The sequence below is a fragment of the Daphnia carinata genome, chromosome 4 (genome assembly GCF_022539665.2).
Source record: "Daphnia carinata strain CSIRO-1 chromosome 4, CSIRO_AGI_Dcar_HiC_V3, whole genome shotgun sequence".
NCBI lineage: Eukaryota > Metazoa > Arthropoda > Branchiopoda > Diplostraca > Daphniidae > Daphnia > Daphnia carinata.
The window spans coordinates 9155733-9173248 of record NC_081334.1 but is presented as its reverse complement, the minus strand read 5'-3'; the positions used below and the strand labels follow the sequence as shown (position 1 = coordinate 9173248).

Genomic DNA, 17516 nt, shown 5'->3' with positions numbered 1-17516 from the left:
TTAATTCAATGTAAAACTTTAAATGTTACATTTGAGACTATACTGACATCTTGCGGACCGCAGCCGAAATTTCAAAATTACACCATTAATCTCGACGGATGGGAACTTGTTAAATATTCCCCTTGTTATTGGACTAACGGTTTCGTTAATTTTAACGACAAACCTTACGCCTTCCGTAACGACACATGGAAACCAATCGAAGCAAACATTGTGTTACCGGAACAAACACTTGCACATTCTTTTCGGTATGAAAATGTCGAGTTTCTCGACTACGACCATCGAAGCAACCCGGCATATACTGACAATATGCTAAATCATATGAACATTATGGCCGATATAGCCGCCGCGATTAATGAACATCCTGCACCTGAATTTGCCTTACACCACAAATACAGTGCGTCGACCGTCTTAATGACATCAGCCAGTGTCGGAACTTATACATCTTGGTGGGACACCATCACGAATTATTTCTTCATCGGCATTTTATGTCTTTTGGTGCTTATCTTCTTGCGCATTTGCTATGCCTGCGGTCTTTTTACCCTCATCTGGGCTGTCTGCTGTCGCCCTTCCGATGATCCAAGACCTGCGGCTCCCGAATCGATTCCGATGCATCAACTCTGATTACGGGACGTAATCTCACGCCGCCGGGAGTGATGTAACGAAGCCGAATATATCTTACTTTAACTTTTCTCGCTTTTGCTTCAGTAGTAAATACAAGTCTGGGCACGACAATTGCAACACTATACGCAGTACAGCTGACCTAGATGAACACCTGCAAGCTGATTCACGCAGACGATACGTCACCAATATCACACCATATTGAACGCGTCCTTTTGATTGGTTAACCGCGTGAAGCCTACAAGCTCCTCCCAATCACGCCACTTTGCAATATGCAAAGTTCCGTGGTTAACCCAGCATCTGAGGAAGATCAGACAAGTTGTTGCAACCGTGCCGAGTAGTTGCCCTAAGTCATTTTTCCTTGCTTATTTGAGTAGTATTGTGCCTTAATTAATGTTTCAGTAACCAAACCCTTGAGTAGAAAACTCGTTCTCGTCTTGAGTCTTCTCAGACGTTCTGTGCCAATTCTTGCGTTCCAAACTCTGTCTGTGTGGAAGCTGAATTCCAAGCTCGTCTTGTGTCATTTTATCTTCCATTCTTGCACTCGTGAGTTCACGGTAAGACCCTGTTTAATTGTTCCCTCTTTTAACTTGTTTTCTGAATGTTTCTTCTCGTCTTTTGTTCTCTTGTCTTCTTATTTCTTATGTCCTAGCTTATAATAAACACAGACGTCATTGTGGGTAAAACGCCTCGAGTTCGATTTACATTTATTGTCTTAATTTCGGTAAAGTCCATCTTCCCACACGGGAAGATGCTTTACACTGGTAACAAAAATAATCGTTTCGTAGGTGAAACTCCAAGAAACAAAACCATTTATCTATCAGGTTGTTTCTTAAGGTCCCTTAGTTGGGAGTACTACGGACGTCCTTAGTTGGACGTCTGCAGGATGGCAAATCCGTAAGTTCAGTCAACGTACGTATTGGAACATCCGGGGAATGTCCGGATCACGGCAGCCAAAGGACGCAGGAAAATTTGTAATGGAAATAGCTTCCAATTAAAATAAAACCATAAATTCTTTGTAATAGAATTACATTTCATTTATTTTTACAAAATACAAATAATGAAACAAAAAATTACTCAAATTCTAAGCCCGGCGCAGTTTTGATGGCGTCAGCACGGGAGGAAGCCATGTGGAAGATTGTTCTGTAGCAGTATTGAATTATACAAATAAAAATTTGTACAAAATTTAGATTTCATCGGACAAAGTCAATGGTACATTTTCCGTTTCTGATCGAATACCCTCGCCAGTAGCTTCGACGACAGCTTTCGTGGTGTCTGCGGCCGTCGATTTGGCAAAAACGGCCATCGTTTCCAATGACGATGGCTTCATAGCCAACATGAGGTCCCATGTCTGACCAAAACATGGAATGGTGCCAGTAGGGTTTGCCAGCGCCGGTCATGTTTTCTCCCGCTAAACGACCAGACACGACAGCGTGATCATGATGTTCAACACGACGACGACCCAGTTTGATATCGTAAAAGCAGGCAGCATCACCAGCCTAAAATTTCCATAAACAAATTCCGAATCAATTTTGTGCAACTCACATTTTAGAAGAACTTGTGTTTGCAATAGCTTCATATACTATCTAGCAACAACATCATGGAAATCAATATTGGAAAATGTTTAACCATAATTTATAACCATAATAACGTTACGTAAACAGAAATTCCTACCACCCAGACGTTAGAACGGGCTTCAAGTTCAGCATCGACTCTGTAACCGCCGAAATTGGGCTCGATTTCCAAACCAGAGGCAATAACCAAATCCGTGTTAGCATCCAGACCGACAGCAACAACAACATGGTCTGTCTTAATCTAACGAAAACAATTGAGAAAAATGTCAAACTACACTTTAAACAAGACTACTGTAACAACTCCGGGTTAAGGTTCGTTTATTGGACTCACTTCACAAGATACAGCACTAAACGCAGGTGATAACTCACAGCAACTCGATGAATGACCACTGCTTAGCTAACGCACTAACCAACTCACTAACCAACTCACTGGACTACTCGTTCACTCGACTTGTCAGAGTCGGGGTTTTAAAGCTCCCGACATCCGGTCAGAGCGACAAATAATAGCCAATGGTTGACTTGTGGATCGCCTATCATCGCGCGATAGGCGACAAAGTCCATTGGCGCTACATCCCCCCTCTTACCTAAAAGCATGGGGTGCCTGAAATGTTGACAACCCCATAACGGAAAGGGTACTAGACTACACATTTAACTTCTACTGGTTTGGCCAACATTCAGCAGGCCAAAAACCTCACACTTAATAAGGCTATTGCATGTTCGGTGACGAAGTTCTCGCCACCGTGCTGGAATCGGATTTGTCCCCGTTTTTGGGCTCTCGCACTTCAGTGACGCGAGCCAATAACAGGATATCGACATGGTCCCTCAACCTCCGATATTCAAACATCAGATAAATAATCAGAGGGACTGGGAACAGAAATCCAATAACCCACTCAAATGGGTACCGCTTGACATTCTCCTCTTCGTCCCATTGTCGGCGTAGGTTTTCGACCGCTTTCAGATGCGAACTCGCCCCCGCTCTGTCAATCCGCGTTGGTGGGCGAAGCGCTGCTGGTGAATCCTCCAATATTGGGCTCTTTACCACCGGTTGCGGTTGCTCAATCACCGGCACCAGCAAGCTGCTCAGCATCCCGGCCGCTTCTTCGTCAATGACGCTTGTGACATTCATTGGCAACATCTGCCGAAAGCTCGCTTGCAGAACCCAGTCATCTGAGGTTGCCGAACAAAGTCTTGGAATTTTTATCACTCCCGCTGCTGGCAGAACTTGTGGCAAGTCTATTCCGCCGATCCTTTTACCAGGGCACTGGAGCACTATAGTCACATTGTCCTTCCCCGCGTAGCCCCACTTTCGTCCACCAACATAAAACAGATCTATGCTGGCCCACTTTTTACTGTTCAGCCGGCAGTTCTTCTGAATGGCTCCTTGCTCCTGCAGAAACACAGCCCCCGTACAACTCTTCATTCTTCCTTTTCGGTCAATGGGCTTCAGGAAAGGACACACACTGCCCATGAATGGCGCACATTTACGTGCTTCATCGGCGTTGAACTCCACAAACAGTTGGCGATCCGGCGGCACTCCCAGATACGAGCCAACCCAGCGTAGGAGTGGAACATCGATTCCCCTTTGCTGGTGGCCACTGGCATTGGGAACACACTGTAAATCTGCAAAGCATAATTAAATTCAAATACTGGTAAATGAATAAACAACCGAATATTGCCGTTTGCCAGTGCCGCCCCCACCCTAGCCTCTTGCCAATCGAGTGCGCGGTTAGCTTTCTCAATCGACCTCGCCACCTTTTGAAGATAAAGCAATTCTCTCGCCAGGTGTGTCCAGCTCTCGTTGAAGGCCATTCTCAACTGAGCTTGCTCGCGACGCATCTGTCCCGACGCCGCTATCAAGCTGTTAATCTCTGCTTCATGTTCCGCTAGATGTCCCAACGTGACATTCATAAGTGTTGCTTGCTCCTGAAGAAGGTGCACTTCCAGGCCCTTTTTGTCGAAAGATTCCAGCCTTGAATGCACCGACTCTAGCTCCTGGGAGTTAGTGCTCCCAAATAACCAGCTAAGTAATTTGCCTCCCGCGTCGAACATCCCGCGCTTTCTCCGGTTTCCATCTCCTTTCAGGGCTCTCTCCAGCTCCCTGAACTCCTGCCGCCGACGCTCCGCTCTGGACTTGATTTCCACCAAATCGAACGCAGGCCCCTCCAAGAATGGCTTTACTTCCATTGGGAAATTTGTCGTCGCGACCTTGTCAAATGCCCGAAGCATTTCGTCCACCCAGTTGGTGACACGCTTGATCACCTGCTCCGCCCGTTTGGTTGGTACATCATAAATGACGATCCATTCAGAATCGCCTAGCGCCAGGGTCCCCTCCGGGTGAAACACCGCTCCTTCCGTCACCACGAACTTTCCTTTCATTTCATGCGCCTGGATCATCTGTCCAAAGATACAGCTTACTGATAACAAGAGCATGTTCCTCATCCATCCCGGTGCCCGTCTTTGTCGGATCGGACGACCTGGAGGCTGTTCCACCTTCTCTTGCAAGCCAGGCCTTGACTCCTCTTCCACTTGTAGACCTTCACTACAATCTTCCTCCCCTATTACTTCCAGTGGTCGGCGTTTCGGCTTCCTCCTTGCGCCTTTCGCCCTGGGTTGACTACCCACCGCAGCAGTGTCGCTTTCCAGCGATCTCTCAGGACTTGCGCCAGCACGCGCCGTCATTTCAGGTCCCATCGTTGCCTTCGGTTCCTCAGACGCTGCCGCGGTGTCGTCCTCTGGTGTTCGTTCAGAATTGTCAGCATGCGACACAGCTCAGCCTCAGCTTCCACCACGCCATCGGACTCGTCCTCCGACTCTACTACAAACTTCTTCATTTGAGAAACATGGACCACAATACTCCTCTTCCCAGAAGGCTTCCGAAGCTAGTAGTTTAAATCAGTGATCTGCCTGACCACCTTGAATGGGCCCACGTACTGGAGCAGTAACTTTTCCGCTAGCCCTTTCTTCCTCTGTGGCCGGAAAACTAATACCAGGTCACCAGGTTCGTATACCGGTGCTCACTGGCTCTAGTATCGTACTGCGTCTCCTGGCGCTGCTGCACCAGGGCCAGTCTATCCCTCACGTCTTCCCTCAAGCTCGCCATTGCCTTCATCAGATCCTCTGCATCAACAAACTTAGATTGACTCGGGCCTGTCGCCGCTAGCAGGTCCGTTGGAATCACTGCTTCCCGTCCATACAACAGCATGAATAGTGTATGCTTGGTGCTCTCCTGGCGCGCTGAGTTGTAGGCAAACGTGACAAAGCCGAGGAACTCGTCCCAGTCCTCGTGACTTTCATCCACATACATCGCTAGCATGGTTGCTAGCGTCTTGTTTTGCCGCTCTACAAGAACATTGGCCTGCTGATGGTAAGGCACCGTCATCCGATGGGAGAGTCGTAGAAGGGCGAACACCTCACGGGTTACTTCTGCCGTGAAACATTTCCCTTGATCGGACGTCACCTCCCGTGGAAATCCATGCCGCAACACGATTTCCTCAACGAAGAATTTTGCTATTTGGCGAGCCGTGGCATCCGGTACGGCACTCGTTTCTACCCACTTAGTAAGGTAGTCTATGGCAACGATCACGTTTGTATTCCCGCTTCGTGATCGCGGAAATGGACCAAGGAGTCTATCCCGATCCTTTCGAAGGGTCCTCCCACTTGTGTAATCTCCATGAGTCCCTTCTTTCTCTCTTGATCCGGCTTCCGTGTCTGGCAACTTTTGCATGCCTTGACATACCGGATAACTGCTCTATCCATCTTCGGCCAGTAAAACCTCTGCCGAGCCCTTTCCAGAGTTCTTGCTTGTCCAAGGTGCCCCGCCGTAGGTTCATCATGAACCCACGACAGTGCTTCCTTCCGTTTCTCTGGAGGCACGCAGAGCCGATCAAATTCCTGTCCGAACCTGATTGTTCTCAGGTACAACAGGCTTTCCTTCAGCACGAAGTTTCCGTATCGCGTGGAAGTGTTGCTGTTCGTCGTCTGCTTGATCCGCTTCCACTGTTTTACGCGATCCTGTCCGTCAGTCCAAGACTGAACGTCCATCGCCATAGCTGCAACTGGAATAGGTGTCGCGTGTCCTTCCTCCACCCCCTCTTCTATTGGGTAACGCGACAGGGCATCTGCATCCTCACGAAGACTTCCCTTCTTGTAGCAGATGCTTATGTCGTACTCTTGCAACGACAAACTCCACCGTTCCAGTCTGCCACTCAGCTCCTGTTTTGTCAGCCAGCATAGGGCATGATGATCCGTCTTCACCACCACCTTTGTCCCCCAGACGTATGGGCGAAACTTCTTCATGGCCCATACAATGGCCAGGCATTCCTTCTCAGTGATTGAATAGTTCCTCTCTGACTTGTTTAACACTCGGCTCGCAAAACAAATGGGCATGGCGTGCCCGTCTCTGGCTTGCATCAACGCTGCGCCTATTCCGTAGTCGCAGGCGTCCGGGTGTACCTCAAAAGTCCTCGCATAATCCGGATGCGCCAGCTGAGCTGCCTTTACCAGCGCCGCCTTCAATTCCGCAAAGCTACTCCGCTCTGGTTCCCCCCACCGGAACATTCCTTTTCCCTTCATTGCCGTGAGTGGGTACGCCATCTTGGCGAAGTTCGGCACAAACTTGCGGTAGAAAGAGCAAAGACCTACAAAGCTCTTCACCCATTTCCTCTTTACTTTTTCACTAGCATTGAGGTTTGGGTCACGGAACTTTTCGATGGCTTTGCAGTGGTCTGGATCCGGCTCAATCCCAGCTCGGCTCACGACGTGGCCCAACATCCGCACGCGCTCATTTCCGAAGGCACATTTTTCAATTTTCAGCTTTAGGTTGGCCCTCCGGAAGCACGACCAGACCTTTCCGAGCCTCTCCAGATGCTCCTTTGCATCCCTCCCGAAGATGACGACATCATCCATGTACACTAGGCAATCCGTCCACCTGAGCCCTGCCAACACCATATCCATGAGCCGCTGGAATGTGCTCGGTGCTGAACACAATCCGAACGGCATTACACGGACCTGGTAAAGGCCATCAGGCGTCACAAACGCTGTCTTCGGCTTGTCCACTTCAGCGACTGGCACTTGCCAGTACCCGCTCTGAAGGTCTACAACACTAAAAAGCGTCGCTTCCTTCAGCTTCGATAATGCATCATCGATGCGCGGAAGTGGATAGACGTCCTTGGTCGTAACATCATTTAAACGTCTATAATCAATGCAGAATCTCTATTTCCCATCCTTCTTCTTCACCAGGACGATTGGCGATGACCAAGGGCTCTGCGCCGGTTCAATAACCCCCTGCCGCAGCATCTTGTCTACCTCCGCCTTAATGAGTTCCCGTTCCTGCCAGGCGCGTCGCCTTGGCAATTGCTGACTTGGTGCAGTCAATCAACGCGTGACCCGCTGATAAGCCGCTTTTCTCGAGAAGCTTCTTCGACGGGCGGAGGAGCATAATTGCATCTTTATTTCCTCCTTCCTTAATAGACACCTTGACCGGCACAGCACTCCTCTTCGGCACCGTGACTCGCACTATTGCGGTCACTTTCCTCAAGGCATGTCCTCCTCCGGCGGCTCCAATGTCGATCGCCCCAAGCTCCACTGTCGGAGGGCTGCTAAAGCAGATCTTCAATTCCTTAAAGAGCTTCAGTAAATTCCTTCCCAAGATGAAGTCGGGTCCAAAAGTTTTCAGCACGACAGCTTCCCCTTCCACCGACGTGTTCTCATTTCTCACCGTCAGGGCAACTTTCCCTCTTGGTTGCATCGGTTGACCATCGGCTGTCACCACCATGGGTCCATCCCATGGGGTAATTTTCAACTTCAATTTGCTTGTTAATGACGGCGTAATTACAGAAATTACCGCTCCCGTGTCCACTAAAGCTTCAACGGGGCATCCACCAATCCAAATTTCTTCGGTGGGCTGCTGATCGCCGCCATTGGCCGCTCCATTTGATTGTCTCTGCTCTCCGCCAATCACAGCACAGGCTGCTTTTGGATCCGCCCTCTCTGGCTTCGTAGGCTTTGTAGACTTTGTAGGCTTTGGCGTGCCGTCTCGCTTCTTTTCATTTGGACAATTCCTTGCGATATGCCCTTCTTCATCGCAATTATAACATCGGAATGAGTTCTTCTTCGGCTTCCGGTTATTTTCATTTTTTTACCGTCGCTGCCTTTCTTTCCCGACGGCCCTCTCGCCTTCGCCAGCTCATCGCGCAGCTCCTGTATCTGCCGTTGGAGCTCTTGCATCTTGTCAAAGCCTACTCCCCCGATGGGAGCTTTCTCGTTTTCCCGGCGCGCATCTTCATAGCCTCTTTCGTAGGCCGTTTTCACAGCATCTGCATGGAGTCTTGCTTTTTCCAAAAACTCATCGCAGGTCGTGATTCCGAGCACGTACAGCCTTTCGTAAAGCGCTGGGCTTAACCCCCTGAATAGGTGGTCAATGCACACTTCTTCCGTCATATCTGGTTGCATGATACGGCACAAATCCATAACGTCGTGGTAATACTCCGTTATGTGTGTTACTTCGTCCTTCCCCTGGACCCTTATCCGTAGCTTCCTCTCCATTTGCCGCTTCAGGTTCACTGCAACAACCTGCTTCAAAAACAACGACTTGAGCCCAGGTACTTCACTCTCGCGCGCTGGCTGCCCTTGCTCCGCCACGAATCTCTCTCTTCGGTCTTCCCAGTGCTCCGGGCGCGCGTTCCACGCTTCAAGGCCTACAATCCATTTGTAGGCCGTTCCCTCGAGCGACACGTCTATCGCTCTCGCCAAGTCATTATTGGTCCGACTGTTGTGGCGACCGATCCTCTCAAATCGATTAATCCACTCCACAGCATTTTCCTTCGCCATGCCGCGGAATTTCTCCGGCTTCTTATACTGGAAGATCTGCCTGTCCGCCATGTCCTCCTCCTCTGCCAGAAAAGGATCCCAAGCTAGTTCCTCTTCCTGAGCTATGGACTGCCGCCTTGGTGAACCCCCGACACTAAGTCCACTTCTTTCCGGCCTGATCAACACCGCTGCGTGCGGCGTGCTAGACGCTCGAGGTCGTAGACCTTCGCGAAGGCTTCTTCTTTCAACGTCCGCTCTTCGTTCTTCCGCCGCATCGCGTTCTTCTCTCGACAGCTGCTCACTCTCAGCACCTGACGATTTCTCGGTGATACCAGTGGTGTCGGCTTCCACGCCAACCGTGCTTTTTCCGTCACCAGCGCCTTCCGCTTACACTGATACTGGACGCGCCCCTTCCTGGTTTTCGGTCACCAACTCCTGCGTCGCGAACGAATTCGTCGCAATAGTCCGCTGAACTCGCGACCCTCGGTCGGTGCCAACGGCCTCCACCTTCCGCTGCCTGCTTTCAGCCGGAATGGCTTGTATTACGATCCTTTCCTGGCTTACGGGTCCTGCTACTTGCGGGATGTGCGACGCAGCGTCGTCCACCTCCGGTCGTCGCGTTTGTAATTTCCGGCCTCGGTCGACAACCCACTCTTCCTGTCGCTCCTCTTCTCCCACTCCGGCTCTTGTGACGACCGCGCTCCCAACAACACGGGCACCCTCACGATGCTCGTATGCCACCGTCGGCTCGTATCCCCCTTTTCCCGCAGCCCACCTGGTTTCTTGACTCTCGAATACCTGGTGACTCTGAGCCTCCACGAATTCCTCACCCTGTTTTCGGAATCCAACTCAAACTGCGTCAAATCTGGGATACTTCCTTGTTGGGATACCTCTTCGGCTACGCACGCCCCGCTCTGCCCGAAAGTAAGCTCACTCACCTCACCAGGGGCCTCTTGATCGCCCCTTCGACCGCACTGATGTTGTACCTGCCTCCTGTAATCTCGTCGAAGCTCGTGCCACTGCAGTTAGAGGTGTCGTTGGCCTCAAACCCGTGTAATAGGTTTGAATTTCCTTCGCCGCCTCTACAGCTGCTCGTCTACGACTCCTTTCCCCAGCGTCTGGAATCACACCTCTACCGTATGACATCTGAACGAGGACCCACCGCGACCCACTGTCAATCACAAGTTCTATCAGACCGTTGTTGTGGCCTCGTGCCCAACAATAAACTGCTGAGTTTGACTTCCAGAGACCCCTCACAACAAACGCCTACCTGAATTAAACGTACAGTTGACCAGTTAAGAACGCAGGAGCATCTCCACCATGTAACAACTCCGGGTTAAGGTTCGTTTATTGGACTCACTTCACAAGATACAGCACTAAACGCAGGTGATAACTCACAGCAACTCGATGAATGACTACTGCTTAGCTAACGCACTAACCAACTCACTAACCAACTCACTGGACTACTCGTTCACTCGACTTGTCAGAGTCGGGGTTTTAAATCTCCCGACATCCGGTCAGAGCGACAAATACTAGCCAATGGTTGACTTGTGGATCGCCTATCATCGCGCGATAGGCGACAAAGTCCATTGGCGCTACACTACTATGAGCTAGTGATACCTTTTGTCCATCCTGCAAGGTCAAAACGACCTAATCATCTTCCATGGTTGCTCCCTGAACGTGCGTCTTGGGTAAAACCTGAACACCTTCACCCATCACCTTCTCGGTCATCCATCGGCTCAAATATTTCAGGAGAACTTTGCCCATGTTACCTTCTTCATGAAAGACTTGAAGTACTTCCAATCCACTTGTTTTGGCTAAATAAAAACAATATAACTGGTTCCATTACATCATTTCTCAACAGTTCAAAGGGCGATAATGTTAGCTATTAATTCTCTCAGGTACTATCTAGCAGGAGAAAATAGGTCACATTCGTTAAAACGTAACACAAAATTATAACTTTAGACAATCACCTTCACTCTTTTCCGTTCCACTGCTTAAACTTTAGTTTGTTTGACACTTCGGGATCGTCACTGAACCACATTTCTTTCGATAGTGGTGGCCTCATGTAAGGCAAGTGGTTTTCTTTACCAATGACTAAGACCTAGAACGAATGATTCAATTAAAAATGGCGAGATAAAATGAATTACTTTTCTACCTTTGCTTTAGGGTCACGGGATTTTATGGCCCGGAAGGCGGCAAATGAAGAAGCACCGGCTCAGGTTAGTCAAACGTAATTGAAAACATTACTTACCGAATATAAGGGACTATAAAAAAAAAGGAAAGTCAGGGCAAGCAATCACACACAGACTTGCCGCGCCAATCAATTTTCCGATCGCGATCTCCGATCCGATCTTTTGAGTTTGATCGGATCGGGCGATCCGATCAAACTGCGAAAGATCGGATCGGCGATCAAATTTTGCCGATCATTTTTAGCGATCATTTTTGTGCAGCATCTAACGGTAAAAATTTACACTGTTTCGCGAAAATAGCATTGGCTGTCACAGCGACAGTCACTGGCGGCCATTGAGGGTGAACACTAAACAGTGTCCTTCAATTGGCATTCGCATAAATAGCAGTGAAATAGAACCCTGCGGCTGAAAATCTACAGCTAGATGGCGAAAAGTTTGATCGCTAAAAACGATCGGATCGCTAAAAACGATCGGATCGCTAAAAACGATCGGATCGCGATCAATTTTTTGGGATCGCCGATCCGATCTCCGATCTTTTTCAAAAGATCGGATCGGCGATCAATTTTTTGATCGGAGATCGGATCGGCGATCAATTTTTGATCGCGATCGCGGCAAGTCTGATCACACACAATGGACAACTAATAGCGTCGGTTGTAAAGGCGGGAAAAAAGTTAACTTGCAGTGTTGCGCAATTTACAATCATAAAAAGAACATTTTTTACTGAACAAATCGGCTGCAGTATCTGGCAATGTTGTTATGTTTACATTTTCATGACAACATAGCGTCTGCTAGACCGGCTCTGCTTTCTACAAAGGCTTTGTTGTGTTGTTTTTGTTTCATCATATTCTGATTGCAGGTTATTAGTGACAAATGCGAAGCTTATTAGCCGTTGGGAGCTCTGCGTACTCGTTAAGTTATCTAAAATGTCTAAGATTCGCAAAAAAAACATTGTGGGAGAAAGACCAACTCGTAGAAGAGTGATTGCCAATATCCTCCATATCAAGAGAGAAGACACATTGTTGATAATTCTTCCACGTTGCTAATACTAATCTACTTTTCTACAGGAAACCCTCATGATAAGCCTCCGCTTTGTTCTCCTCAAGTAAAAAAAGGTAATTTGTAAAAACTTTAAAACATGAAACATAACTAGATGATTGTTAATGCAGGTGGCCAAACTAAACACAACCCATTCACTGATTGCAACATCCAAGCTCGCCAGCGTCTCATTTCGATAGCTAATAATGGTAATTTTAATTACAGTTGTCCCTGGAAATTTATGAATTCATATTCTTGTCAACTGCAGATGTACCTCCTATTTCAGCAAGACAACGTGACAAACAGTCCATGAAAGGGGTTGACTGTTGTAACGAACTCACTAATGTGTTGGTAGACCAAGGTAATAAGAATTGAGGTTCATAGTTTGTAATTTTTAATATATTTATTAGCCTTTTTTCGGTGTTCTCAGTCGACCACAGTGTCAGTGTTAAAGCACATGAACTAGCTTGTTCTACCAAAGAACCAATCTCTTCAAAACAAACCAATCAAAAGCAAGTCAGTCAACTTTCCATAAGATGGATTTGAAAGGTGTACATGGAAGCCAATATTGCAAATGTTACCCAAATATTTTCACTGCTGAAATTTTATTTTAATTTTTTTCGTAGCAATCTTAGATGTGGGCAGTGTGCCGGTAAGGGGAATTGCTTATTCCACTGAGGAACCAATTTGTACAAGTTCAGCAACCGAATCAGGAGCACCTTATTCTGATTGCCACCCGGTGGATCCATTGCCAACATTAATATTGCCGAACATCAGTATGTTGATCCAATTACGTCAAGTGAGAACGAGCCTTCTACCCAGAATGGTGAATAATTTCCATAATGATCTTTTGTTTACTGTAATTCTAAAAAACATTTTATTTTCAGTGCCAGGCAATACAAGTTTGCCGTTTGATTCTTTACCGCGCGTTGTTGTACTGCCTTAGTTATCAACACTAACTGATTTTTGGCTATTAAACTAAAACCCACTTTAGATCCAAACGCGGCAATGGTTAACATAAAAAAAGTAAAAGAATAATTGATATTCTTGGAAGGCAAAGGTGAAGCTGATAAGGCAAGAAGCATTGAAGAGAAACAGCCATGGGAAGGTGCTCGGCAAAGAGCTGAAGGTGTTAGGGTAAACTTTAAATTAAACAAAAAAAATTTCTTAGATCGATTGGCGGTGAAATAGGACTGAAACGAAATAGGACTGGAGAAATAGGACTGAAAATTTCCAGTCCTATTTCTACCGGATAAATAGGACTGGGAGAAATAGGACTGACTTTTAAAAATATGAGTTTTTAAACAAATTTTTTTGGTTGACGGATAGTTTGCGCGATTGGCTCTTCTTTTGGCTGATATGATATCCAAATAAGTTGACGTGTTTTACTAAAAACTTTTACGGAGTACTAGTGTCCACAAGTGGACCGTGTCATGATTGTTTTGGATAACAACACACTGGCATGCCCTCCATGATCGTTGAAAATTAAAAAAAAAATCTTGGATTCATTTTAAAAGGTTTAGTGACTTCGGTAATCACTGACGCACAAAAAAAAGGTCTTGCCTGGTCGAAAATAATTCAAATGGATTTGTCATTATTAGTAGCTTTGTGAGGTTATTGTTCCTCTTTCGCTTTAACAGAAGCCACGCCATAACTATTGCAATTTTCCTCATAGATGTCCCTACACAAGTTGGATATTTCAGTTTTGCTTATTACATTTAATGCTTTGGTGAAAAGCGCTCCTACCCTATATAACAGACAGCTTTCACCGCCTGGCATTGTTACAGAAGTAGGGTTTGATTTTAACATAATTATTGGAATCTTTGTAACTGTGAAAAGAATTGAAAATGTAATGAAGAAATAAATGGTATTTGAATCAAGAGTGAATTATAGTAGTCCTTTGTCTTGTCCTTGCTTCAGACGTTATTTAGTTTGAAATAGATTGTAAGAAAGAGATTGTAATATTGTTCCCATAAACACTAGTATCAAATTTTAATAATAATAAACTAGTCCTCATGTTAACATATTCGTTCCCAGCACCCACCAAAAGCCCCGCGGAACTCATTATTTTCGTTCTTACCATGTAGGTTTTTATCTGTGGTTTTGTGGCAAATAGTTTTTTTATTACAAAATGTACGTATCTTAAATTATCTATATATAATTTTTTTCTTATTAATCGGTGTATTAAGGGGTATTTCAGCAAGAGCGACCCCCGCCCCCGGGAACGCCCATGGAATAAGGACATCAGTCGGGAAGAGGTGATAACTTTTTATTTAAAATTTATTTTTGTTTAAAAATTTAAATTAAACCTATACTAGGACTGTAAACGCCAGTAACAAAATGTAAAAGGCTACAAACCAAACACTCCGTAAAAAGAAATATAACTTTTATACGTGAGCTGTATAAAACAATAGATAGAGCATGTAATCGTGCAAAAAAATTACAAATATGAATTCAAACAAAAAGGTTATGATGGAATGATTAGACGAGCAATTGATGAAGTTTTTTGCAGTGCGGAAAACTACATAACCCGTCGGTTCTTCTTTTCCAACAGCGGACACTTGGGCTTTCTATGAAGAAGAACCAATACCAAGGAGAAATATGACCCTTGCGAAGGAGAAATAGGACTTTTCAAAAAATATTAGAACATTGGGTCCTAAATCTCCGGGTCCTATTTCTCCAGGTCTATTTCTCCGGCAATCGAATTAGACAAACACAGGAAGGTGAAGTGACTAATATCTCTGACGAGATGCGCAATAAAATCGAAATTCTATTGAACAAACACGAAGCTCTATTTGCAGAAAGGAAATCAGATTTGGGCTTAGCAACTGATGTAAAGCATTCCATTAACATGATACAACGCCCCAATTACTCAACGATTGCGCAGGACACCTGAAGCATTAAAACTTATTGTCAAACCAAAAATTGAAGTGATGTTAAGCAACAAAATTATTAGAGAAAGTCGCAGCCCATTTGCAGCAGCAATTGTAATGGTTCCCAAAAAGGATGGAGAAATGCGAATGTGTACTGACTATAGGGCATTAAACAAAATAACCGTAAAAGACAAATATCCATTAACAAGAATTGACGACACCATTGATGCATTGAGCGGATCAGTTTATTTCTCAACATTGGACTTACTATGTGGCTATTGGCAGATCGAGATAGAAGAAGGCGACAAACACAAAACCGCCTTCATCTGTGAACTTGGACAATACGTATTTAATAGAATGCCATTTGGATTAACTAACGCACCAAGCACATTTCAACGAGCAATGAATAACATCTTGGAATCGGTATTGTTCAACTTCGCATTGGTTTATCTAGATGACATCATAGTGTTCAGTAATAATATTACGGAACATGTGACACATCTGAAAACAGTGTTTAAGCTTCTTAAAGACGCAGGACTAAAATTTAAAAGAAAGAAATCTGAATTTTTCAAAGAAGAACTAGATTATTTAGCATACATTGTTTGGAAAAAAAAGGAATAACACGAGTACGAAAAAGCTAGAAGCAATCATTAAATACCCAGCTCCCAAAAATGTGAAAGAATTGATCTCATTTTTAGGTCTGGCTAGCTATTACAGAAAATTCATACGGGCTTTTGCTGATAAGGCCACCCACTGACAGCACTAACGAGAAAATCAGCCGAGTGGAAATGGGGAGAGGAACAAAGCGACGCCTTTGATTGTATCAAGAACTGTCTCATAACTAGACCTATCCTAGGGTATCCAGATTTCACGCGCGAATTTATCATCTACACAGATGCTTCAGGATACGGAATAGGAGCAGTCTTGGCTCAAATGCAGATTCTACCTCAATCAGCGGATTCAGCGGAGTCCGACAGACAGGAACCCCATGAATCAGGCGGCGCGGAAGTTGTCGTAGCGTATAGCTCTAAAAATCTGATCGACCGCGAGGCCAAGTGGTCAACCACAGAGAAAGAGGCTTACGCAATCATCCACGCAATCGATGTGTTTAGGACATATCTATACGGAAGCAGATTCACCGTATTTACAGACCATAGACCTTTAGATGGTTAATGAGCAAGACTGAACCCGCAGGCAGATTAGCTAGATGGGCACTCAAACTACAAGAATTTGACATCGTCATTGGGTACTGGCCTGGAAAGTCACACCAAAATGCTGACACCCTAAGCCGTACTCCAGTAGTGTCACTAACACGGATAGAGACAAGGGCCACGGAAAAGGAAATTCAAATAAGAAGGTTCAGAAATACCAAAAAGGAAATCGAAAAACTAAAGAAACAATTTGAAATCGAAAAATTAAAGACACAACACCCTGAGAAAGAAAATGAAAGTACTCAAAAAGAAAGCGAAAGTTTCGAGAGGGAAAGTCTTCAAAAGAAGAGCGTAAGTTTTGAAGGAGAAACTGGAAGTGAAAGTAAAAGGTCTTGGACAGAAGACAGATGGATAGAACTACAGCAAGCAGATAAATATTGCCAAACATTAATGAAGAAAATACAAGAAGATAGCCAGAAAAGTAAAAATAGCAAATTCACAAGCAACTTTATAATCAACGAAAAACGTCTATTAACAGGTAAACGAGGAAAATTAGTAGTCCCTATACCGTTAATCACAGGGATTTTACGAGCAAATCATAACCACATGTTAGCAGAAAATTTATGAATAGAAAAAACAATAGCCATACTTCGAGAGCAATACTTCTTCCCACACATGCGATAAAACGTAACAGAACACATCAAAAATTGCCTAAAATGCGCAAAACGTAAGGCTGTGGGAGGAAGGAAAGCACCATTGCAACCTATGCCCCCAGCTGAAAGGGTGTGGGAAAGACTTGCGATGGATATTGTGGGTCCAGTTCAAGAAAGCGCAAAGGGACTTAGGTATATTTTAGTCCTATCAGATTACGCCTTTGGTTTAATGATATTTTTACCAAATATGGATCCCCGAAGTAGTCCTAACTGATCAAGGGACTAACTTTCTGTCAAGTTAAATCCAAGAAATTTGCAAATTATTCAAAATCAAACAAATCAGAACAACAGCATACCATCCCCAAACGGACGGATTAGTAGAACGTTTCAACAGAACCCTATGTGACATGTTGGCTTGCTACGTGACGGACGAACCAGAAAATTGGGACAAATATCTTCCATTCGTCACATTTGCTTACAACGCAGCGAAGCAATCGACACTGCAACAAAACCCATTCTTCCTATTCATCGGCAGACAACCAGTGCTCCCAAACGACATCAAAATAGATAGACGGTATAAAACATACGAAGACACCAGTGTAATGTATTCACA

The 17516-nt window shown here is 45.5% G+C and overlaps 1 pseudogene; it reads right to left on the bottom strand.

The window, feature by feature from the left end:
* Nucleotides 1-1804: 1804 nt before the first annotated feature.
* On the bottom strand, nt 1805-10820 carry LOC130692724 (apoptosis-inducing factor 1, mitochondrial-like; annotated as a pseudogene).
* Between the last annotated feature and the right edge of the window lie 6696 nt (nt 10821-17516).